General features: G+C 39.3%; 1 pseudogene; it reads left to right on the plus strand.

Moving 5' to 3' along the window:
- Window positions 1-454: 454 nt before the first annotated feature.
- Window positions 455-815, plus strand: LOC107000908 (large ribosomal subunit protein bL21m pseudogene; annotated as a pseudogene).
- The last annotated feature ends 9702 nt before the right edge of the window (window positions 816-10517 follow it).

Raw genomic sequence — 10517 nt, forward strand, 5'->3', positions numbered from 1 at the left:
CACAGTTAAACTAAACATAATCAAGGGATTCTGACTTACTGACTTCTTTTGCAACTTGCTTCCTCTCTCAGTGCTTCTAGAAATGGAAAATTTTTCAGACCCAGAAAAACTGAACAGAACTTGCCAGAATGACGAAGCTAGTGACAATGATTCATTGATTTATTCAACAAAAATCACAATAATAATAATAGGCATTTACAGAGCATTGTCTCTCTTCCAAGCATTTTATATGCATTTTATTTAATCTTTACCAACATTCTTATAAATAAGGCTTGGAGACTATAAATAACATTCCTAAAGTTTCACAGCTAAAGAGATCTAAGTCTAACTGAAACCCAGACAAGTACAGCACGTGCTCACTAGTTACTCATGAGTATAATTTTACACTAACCTATTACACATCCTTGGGGGTGGCTGTAACCAAGATGTCAATGATTCTCTGATGTAACTTTACATTGCCACGGGGCAGTATGGCAGGCTTTTTCCCATGGTGCATTTTGCCAGCCACCAGTTGAAGGTGGCCTCTGAAGATCTTATCTTAATTGGAAATGAACTAGACCTTGCATGTGGAGAGAGAATTCTACTGGAGAAGGTCCTACTGGTTGGGGCAGACGACTTCATGCTGCTTGGCAAGCCACTCCTCAGAAAGGATCTTGTTTGAGTAGAAGCCACAGTCATTGAGAAGACAGAAATATGGCCAAGAGTCATTATGAGATTTAGGAAAAGGAAAAGCTTCAAGAAGAAATAATTCATTGTGACCCCTCAGACCGTCCTCCAGATAAACAGCATTGGAGATTGCTCAATGTTTGTTGTAATCACTGAGTTAATATTTGCAGAAGTATAAAAATAAACTATTGCTTTCCAAGGAAAAAAAGAAGCTTGGGTATGGCCACCCCCAAGGATGTGTAATAGGCTACTATAAAATTATACTAATGAGCAACTAGTGAGCATATGCTGTACTTAACAACTCTTGTTCAGGGTTCAGTTAGACTCAGATCTCTTTAGCTGCAAAACTTTAGGAATGTTATTTATAGTTTCCAAGCCTCATTGATAAGATTGTTGTGAAGATTAAATAGAATGCGTATAAAATGCAGCTCAGATGGTGATGGCACTTTCACCTTTGATCTTTCATCACCATCTGCCCAAAAGAAGCCCTGTCATGGAGCAGCCAGATTCTCATTTTAGGTAAACAGAAAAGGATAAGACACTTCCGGCCTTGTATTTTCTCCCAGAGCACTCAGATGCTGATTACATTACAGACAAATCAAGATTTCTCAACCCTCTCTAATTCTTTCAATCAATTATCCATTTAGTGTAACTATGTGATAATAACACATAAAATTATCATGAAAAATGTGAAAGCTAATAAACTAAAAAAAAAAAAAAGTATTCTTTCTAGTAGCAAGGGTTTTGTGTGGGGAAGCCTGGCTTTGTGGGAAATGATTTGATAAACTTATACTGGAAACTGAGCCCCAGGGAACGAATTCCATTCCAGTCAAATCTTCAAAGGAAGAGAGGAAGCTACTCTGGATAATAAGAGTGAAGAATCGGAAGTTCCTGGAAGAAAATTCTGGAAAGGAAAAGAAATTGGTACTGTGTAGAGGAAAGAGAAAAATCTCCCCTCTCCATGATGGCGCAGCTGAGGTAGACCTTTGGAAAAAGAAAATCTCTGGAATACTGACAATCGTTCTTCCCTGAAAAACCCTCTGACACCTTCAGAAAGTATTCTGAATTGCTGAGTATTAATGCTTTGGTGTGAGTATGTTATTTTGAGGAGTTAAGCTCTATGTCTTGATAAGAACGTATCAAAAACAGACCTCAGACATCAACCCAGGAGTCAGAGGTCACAAAGGAGACTGACAAATGGGTCATGGTGAGAACTATGACCACCTGTGTCCACATGGCTTAACTAGCAGAACTGAAGCTGAATACCACCTTGGTCAAGGTGACTTAAATAAACCAGTAAATAATTTCACTGCTTGCTTCAGAAAAGTATGGAAAATCAATTTATCTGAACAAATAGTTTGCTTAACTGGACAAACAACCTCCTTCTCAGGACAACAGATTGTTCCCCTGAGTAAACAATTATCAAAAAATTATTTATCCGACATGAATTTCTTGACATATAAGAATGCCTTACATTTCCACTAGATCTAAGTCAACATACCACAGATTCCGCAATCGCAGTCTCCCTTTACTGAAAGACTCTTCTCAAACCACTTGATCCCGTAGCCCCAAGCCCTATAAATATCCTTCTGACCTCCTCTGAACCGCTAGGTTCTGAGACCTAGAAAGACTTTGTCAAGGTTTCTCTCCCTTACTGCAGTAGGCTTAATACACAGCTTTGATTGATCAACAGGTGCTTTTTTTTTTTTTTTTTTTTTTTTTTAGGCAAGTCAACAGGGCCTAGTGCTGAGCCTGGCACAGACCACATACTATGATTTTAACAATATAATAATAACAAATAAAGGGCCTAGCAGAGCCTAGCATAATACCAACTACTCAATAAATGAGGCAGCATAAAGCTACTTGCATAACCGTGGCAAGAAAGATGGTAATATCAATAAAATATCAGGTGACAAATAACAGGCCACAAGATATCCTGAGCTCAACTTGAACTTTTCCATCCCAGATGTGATATCAACATCTCTTCAAGGAGACCTTGGTTTCTTTAGCAAAGAAATCCAAATCTAAGCATAAAAGTACACAACGAATCGTTTTTACCTTAGTGTTCAGGACAGAACAGAGTGATCTCAAATAAGTGACCCTTGTACTGAAAGTACAATAAGTACCTACCTTTTTTTTTAAGTCAATTCCATATTGATATTTCCAATATAACAAGGTTTCTTTTCTCCTTTCTCACAGATGAGTTTATAATCCATTTTTTTTCTAGTTTTGAAGTCCCACAATTACTTATTGTCATTTCAAACAAAAATGAAAATCACAGTATTATCCTTCCTGGAATTGGCTGCCAAGTCAGCTTCCATTCAGACAGTTCATCTTGTCAGCATCGGTCACAATCTTCCTCCCAAAGAACATGAAAGAATGCACAAGTATAAGTCTTCTAGTGTTCTAGCATCCCAAAAAGAGTTCCATACAATTAGTAAATAACAGCAATGCAAGGAATCAAAAATAATAATAAGTCCTTGGTGTTTGATCTAAATTTTTTGACTAGTTTTTCATTTGTACAGTATTAATGCCATGAGTTTTGTCTAGGATTTTTTTTTTGCATATGTGCATCCAATTGTTCCAGCAACATTTGTTGAACAACCTATGCTGTCTCTATTGAATTACCTTTACTCTGTCGAAACTCAGTGGGCTATATTTGTGTGAGTCTATTTCTGGGCTCTCTGTTCAGTTCTACTGATTTATGTCTATTCTTTCACCAATACCATTTTGTACTAATTACTGTGCCTTATAGTAGGTTTTCAAGTTAAATATCATGAGTCCTCCAAATTTCTTCTTCTTCAGTATAGGGTTAGCTATTCTGTTTTTTCCCTTTCCACATAAATTTCAAAATTTGTTGGTATCTACAAAATACTTGCTGGGATTTTGTTGAATCTATAGATTAAGCTAATAAGAAACAACATCTTAATGATATGGAATCTTCCGATCCATGAACATGGACTATTTCTCCATTTACCTAGATCTTCTTTGATGTTTTTCATCAGTGCATTGTAATTTACCACATAGAGGTCATGTACATATTTTGTTAGATTTATACCTATTCCATGTTTTGAGTGCTATTGTAAATGATGTTTTTAACTTCAAATTTTAATTGTTCAGTGCTGGTATATTGCAAAGCAATTAACTTTTGTGTATTCACCTTGCATCCTGTCACCTTGCAACACTCACCTATTAGTTCCAATAACTTTTTGTCAATTCCTTGAGATTTCCTGCATAGACAATTATGTCACTGTGAACAGTTTAATTTCTTCTTTTCCAATCTGTTTACCTTCTGTTTTCTTCTTCGAATATGTTAGGTTAAATGGAAAAGAATTGAGGTTGAAGATGAAATTAAGTTTGGTAATCACCCGACCTCCGGATGAGGAGATTATCCTAGATTATCTAGGTAAACAAATATGAACATCACACACCGGGGCCTATCATGGGGAGGGGGGAGGGGGGAGGGGGGAGGGATTGCATTGGGAGTTATACCTGATGTAAATGACGAGTTGATGGGTGCAGCACAGCAACATGGCACAAGTATACATATGTAACAAACCTGCACGTTATGCACATGTACCCTACAACTTAAAGTATAATAATAATAAATAAATTTAAAAAAAAAACAAATATGAAAGCAAAGGTTCTTATAAATGGGTAATATAGGCAGAGAGAGAGAACCAGAGAGATGGCAGCATGAGAAGGACTCAGCTGACAAGGAGGAAGCAGACTGTGAGCCAAGTAATGCAGGCAGCCTCTAGAAATTAAAAAAGATAAGGAAACAGATTCTCTTCTTAGAGCCTCCAGAAGGAACACAGAGTTTCCCTACACCTTAATTTTAGTCACTGAGACTGATTTTGCACTTATGACATCCAGAACTGGAAAATAACAAATTTGTGTTGTTTAAGCCACCAAGTTTGTGAATTTGTTACAACAGCAATGGGAAACTAATATACATATCTTCTGAAAATAAGCTTGTTGTAATTTTTTGCTCTTCCACAGGTAAAGTGGGTTTTTTTTTCCTTTGACTCTTTCAAGATTTTCTCTGTGTTTTTCTGCCATTTGAATATAATATTCTGTCTTAGACCATTTTGTGCTGCTATTACAGAATACCTGAGACTGAGTAACCTATAATGAGCAGACATTAATTTGTCTCACAGTTCTGGAGGCTGGGAAATCTAAGGCCAAGGGGATGCACCTGGTGAAGACCTTCTTGCTGCCTCACAACACGGCAAAAGGCATCACATGGATGAGAGAGAGTAATAGAGCTTGAGAGAGAAAGGTTCAGAGGACGAGGAAAAGGAAGCTGAATTTATTCTAAAAGGAAACCCACTCAGGATAAGTAACCCATTCTCAATAATGACATTAATCCATTCATGAGGGCACAGCCCTCACGACCTAATCACCTCCTGAAGGTCCCATGTCTCAACACTGTTGTGTTGGGGATTAGTTTACAACACCTGAACTTCTTACAAACCATAGCATATTCTTAGGGGTAGTTTTATGGCAATTTGTTCTGCTCAGTATTCTTTGAGGATCGGTTGTTATACTACATATTTTGAAATTGCCAAAAAGAAAAAATTTAAAAACCTATTGCCCCCTCCCCAGTTCTTAGATATTCTTTTTTGTGTGTGTTGTTCTATTCTGTTTGTTTGCTTGTTCTTCATTTTTTCTCTCTGCGTTTTAGTTTGGGAAGTTTCTATTTACCTATCTTCAAGCTCACTGATTCTCTTCAAACTCACTGAATCTCTTCAAGCTCACCGATACGTTGTGTTTACTGTTGAGCCTATCGAAGACAATCTTCATTTCTGTCACAGTTTTTTATTTATAGTATTTCCATTTGATTCTTTTCTTAGACTTTCCATCTCTCTACTGACATTACCCATCTGTTCTTGCATGTTGTCTACTTTTTTCCCTTAACATATTAATTTTAGTTATTTTAAATTTCTCACCTGGTAATCTCAAACTCTATGTCATATCCAAGTCTGGTTTTGATGTTTGCTTTATCACTTCCGGCTGTTTTCTCTCACCTTTCCGTGTGCCAGAGGCTTCAAGTTCTCTGGCATTCTTGCCTTTGTCTCCCATCTTTACTTTGTGCTTCCATAATTACTCCTCCTTAGAGAGAGTCTGTGCCTTGCAGCTCTTTCACCTGTGATCCACTGTTATTACTGGAGCCCTGTGGTATGTAGTAAAGTATGGGGAAAGGGACGTGTTTTATAATCTTTAAATCTCAGCATTTTAGTGGGCCTGTGTTTCAGGACTGTGACCTTCACAAGTGTTTCATCTTGTATAGCTTTAGGTGAAAAAGGACAACTAGAAGGGACTCAAGTTAGAGGAACATCCTTCTCCCACAGCCCTCTCATAGGAGTCTGGTAAAGCCTTTCCCCCTGGAGAGCAGACCTTTGTTTCTGGACATATTTCACAAGGATTACTCATCCCCTCCCCATGCCAGAGCCACAGGGATATCTTTCTCAGAACTTCACCATGAGAACTTGGTGGGATTCCTGTGGGTACCCTCATGAAAACATGGAGGGTCCTTCACAGTTCAACCCCCAGGTGTATCTCACTCCCATGCTAGTCCACACTCAGCCTCCAGCAACTCATCAAAATTACCATTTAAGTGTTTTAACAAGTTAATTACTTCAGTGGATTCAGGTCCAAGTAAGCAGGTCTTGGCTGTGAATTTCTGGATTTGCCTACTCTCCAGATTTTATTGTGGCAGTATGTCTTGCAAATTCCGTTCTATGATGGAACTAAAAAAAAAAAAAATCACCGATTTTGTTTGTCTAGCTTTTCCTTGTTTCGAAGGCTGGAGTAACAACTTCCAGGCTCTGTATATGTTGGAGCTAAAATTGGAAGTCTCTCATGATGGTTTTTTTTTTTTTTCCTTTTTTTTTCTGAGATGGAGTCTCTGTCACCCAGGCTGGAGTGCAGTGGCACAATCTCAGCTCATCGCAACCTCCGCCTCACGGGTTCAAGCGATTCTCCTGCCTCAGCCTCCTGAGTAGCTGGAACTACAGGCACGTGCCACCATGTCCAACTAATTTTTGTATTTTTAATAGAGACCAGGTTTCACTGTGTTGGCCAGAATGGTCTTGATCTCTTCACCTCTGGTGATTCACCTGCCTCGGCCTCCCAAAGTGCTGGGATTATAGGCGTGAGCCACTGCACCCAGCCCACGATGGTTTTTTTCATCCCAAGCAGCATGGTATCTGAGGCCTCAGTTGGAAAATTCAAATGCTTAGAGCTACAATCATCTAAGGGCTTGCTCGCACACATCGGATGATTTGTGCTGATGTTGAGTAGAAGCCTCACTGGAACTCTTGGCCAGAATATGCACACATGGTTTTCCCCATGCAGCCTGAACATCTCGACATGATGTTGGGTTCTGAGGGCAAAAGTCTTGACATGGAAAGAAGCCAGATAGAGACTGTACCCTAGACTTCAAAGGATGTGACTGCATTTCCATTTCACTTCACTGGTAAGCAAAGTCAAGCCCTTTCCCAATATTTAGGAGAGTAACACACCCTCAACTTTAAGTTGGATTACAAGAAGTCACATTACAAGAAGAGCATGGGGATGGGGTGAGTATATAGGTGTGATTATTTTTGGAAATTTCACCTTGTTTCAAGTTAAATATGGGGAATTCTGAGTCATCAAGAATTTTAGACCTCACCAGCCTGTGACTCTGAAATAATCTCACAGTGACTTTTTCATATTTATATTTTGAAAAAATATTGTAGGCTGTACCCCTGCAAATCCTAGCACTTTGGAAGGCTAAGGGGGTGAATCACTTGAGCCCAAAAGTTCAAGACCAGCCTGGGCAACATAGTCAAACCACGTCTCTACAAATAGTACAAAAATAAAAAATTAGCTGAGCATGGTGGTGCATGCCTGTGGTCCCAGCTACTTGGGAGGCTGAGGCAGGAGGATGGCTTGGAAACCCAGGAAGCGGAGGTTGCAGTGAGCCATGATTGTGCCAACTGCACTCTAGCCTGGGTGACACTCTAGCCTGGGTGTCTTAAAAGAAAGAAAGAAATTGCAAACTTACAGAAGAGTTGGAAAAGCTTTATATTTCCTGAATCATCTCAGAGTAGGTGGCTATCCCGATGCCCCTTCACCTCTGAATACATTAGTGTGCATTATCTACCCACAAAGACATGTCCTGCTTAACCATGATACAAACCTCAAAATCAGGAAGTTTAAATTGATATATCACTACTCTCTCATCTTCAGACCTCATTCAAGTTCACCAGTTGTTCTAAAAATGATTTCTACTGCATAAGTATTCAGTTTAGAAACTTGCACTGCATTTAGCTATCATGTCTCTATAATTCATTTCAGAACAAAACTGTTCTTCAGTCCTTAGTCTTTCCTTTACTTATACAACTTTGATACTTTGAAGACTACAGACAAGATATTTTGTAAATTGCTTCTTAGTTTGCATTTGTATGTTTTCTCATGACTAGAATAGGTTATGCATCTTTCACAGAGATATCACAAAAGGTATGCTGTGTTCGTTTCCTTGCATCCTACCAGGTAGGACACCCTTTTCATTTATCTCATTACTAAGGATGTTCACTTTTATTCCTTGATTAAGATGGCATCTGCTAAGCTTCTCTACTATAAAATTACTCCTTTCCAATTTGTAATTAATAAATATTTTATAGGGAGATATTTTGCAATGATGTGGCTATACTATTCCTCATAAACTTTCGGTGTGTTCATTTATATCAATATATACTCCTGGTTTCCTATTATATTCAAAAGGTCATAATACATCACTATCACTATTTATTTTGATGCTCAAATTTTCTCATATTTGACCAGTGGGAGTCCCTTCAAGCTGGTTTCTGTGCCTTTTAACATGTTTCCATCATCCTCTGAATACTTCTTTTGTTCTAGCACACCATGTACTTTCACTACCCCTGCTCTGGGATCAGCCAGTTCTCCAAGGAGTTCTGGTTCCTTCTAGCAAAGAATGGTATTTAGAAGTCAAGATATGGGTGATCAGTGTTCTCACTGTTATTGAGATGTTAACTACTCTCAGGCCCCCTCAATGGACAGAGTTAGGGTGAATTAATATTTCTGTCTATTATTTATTTCTGTATCTACCTCTATATATTGAAGAGCATAAGGTAATACTGACACATCTAATTCTAATTCAATATCATAGGGTTTATTCTAATTTTCTCCTTTTCTGTACTGTAGCTTCCTTCAATAGTGAGGTAGACTGGCTCCCATTATCTTTAATATAATTACTTAATTAATTTCCCATCTGCACTAATATGTCTTCCCCTATGCAGATGCCATTCTTACTTCACTCTAACACCCATGCTGGGCCATCCCAGGACACAGATGTCCTCCTCACCTTGCCTGGACTCTGACAGCCTACTCCAGGCCTTTCTTTCACATAGGCACCTCCTTGCTAGGCTAAGGTTCAAAGGACCCATGTCATGTCAGGCTGCTGCCCTATGATAGACTGCATAATGGACCCCCAAAGATGTCCACATCCTAGTCCCCTGAATCTGGGACTGTTGCTTTATATGATACACACACACACACACACACACACACACACACGCACACAAATTCTCAGATGTGGTTAAGTTAAAAATCTTAAGAAGGAGACAATATCCTGAATTATTCAAGTGGTCTTAATGTAATCATGAGGGTCCTTATAAGAGGAAATAGGGAATATCAGACTCAGAGAGAATGAGAGAGGCTGGAAGACACTGTTCTGCTGGCTTTTGAAAAGGAAGAGGCCACTAGCTGAGGATTGAGAGTGGCCTCCAGCAGTTGAAAAAGTCAAGGAAACAGATTGTCTCCTAGAGTCTCCAGAAGGAACAAGCCCTGCCGATGCCTTGATTTTAGCCCACTGAGCCTAGTTTTGGATTTCTGCCCTCCATGATGATAAGATAATAAACGTGTGGGGTTTTTTTCAGCAACTAAGTTTGTTGTCACTTATTACCAAAGCAATAGGAAACTAATATGCTCACTCACCTCTTCAAGGACCTTCTCCTCATTCTGCTCAGGTTCTGATACCTTCCACACCAGGTTTCCTCCCTTCACACTGTGCCTGGAATTTGGCTGCCCATCGTGGGCAATTACAGATGTCTACCTTACTCTGATGCGCTTAATTGATTTAGAATAATATTGTTCAAATGGGAAGAGAGGAAGAGGAGAATGAAGAGAACAGGATAAGAAAGAACAAGAAAATCCATTGACATTTCACGCTCAAATTTTAATTGCCAAAAATTGCCCTACCAGCAAGGATATGCCAGCAATTTCTGAAAGTCACTAAGGGTGGGACATCATACGATAAGGGCTCTCACACTGCAAGCCCAGGCTGCTGCCCCAACTGCTTACAAGATTAGGGAGATACCTGCCCCTGCTGGCATTGAGAGAGGAAGCTTCCCCTAAGGTCTCTTAGTCTAAAGCATGGTCCATCCCTCCTACAAGCTCCATCACACTTCTGAAACTAGGTGTGTTCATAAGAGAAGAAACATACAAGATAGGGAATAATTGACAACCACTGCATAGGCCAGTCTCAACTCAAGTTCTCTTAAAGGATCTTCTCCCTGTCTCATTCCCTGCTATCATCACAACGCCTAATACAGTTTGTATCTCTTCATGTCTCACAGTCTGGGCCAAACTGAGACCAACCTCAGTGAGAGGGAATGTTTTATCCAGCCCTAGACTAAAATTCATCTCCTGGGGCTTCATTCCACATGGTATGATTAATCACTTCTCAAGATGATTGATGGTGGGAATTTCCAATCCCTTCCCCAGAAGTATGGTCTGGAAATACAGTCCAGGCAAGACAGTTTCACAGTAGCCCTCCATCTGTT

Source organism: Macaca mulatta, chromosome 11, assembly GCF_049350105.2.
Source record: "Macaca mulatta isolate MMU2019108-1 chromosome 11, T2T-MMU8v2.0, whole genome shotgun sequence".
NCBI classification, from domain to species: domain Eukaryota; kingdom Metazoa; phylum Chordata; class Mammalia; order Primates; family Cercopithecidae; genus Macaca; species Macaca mulatta.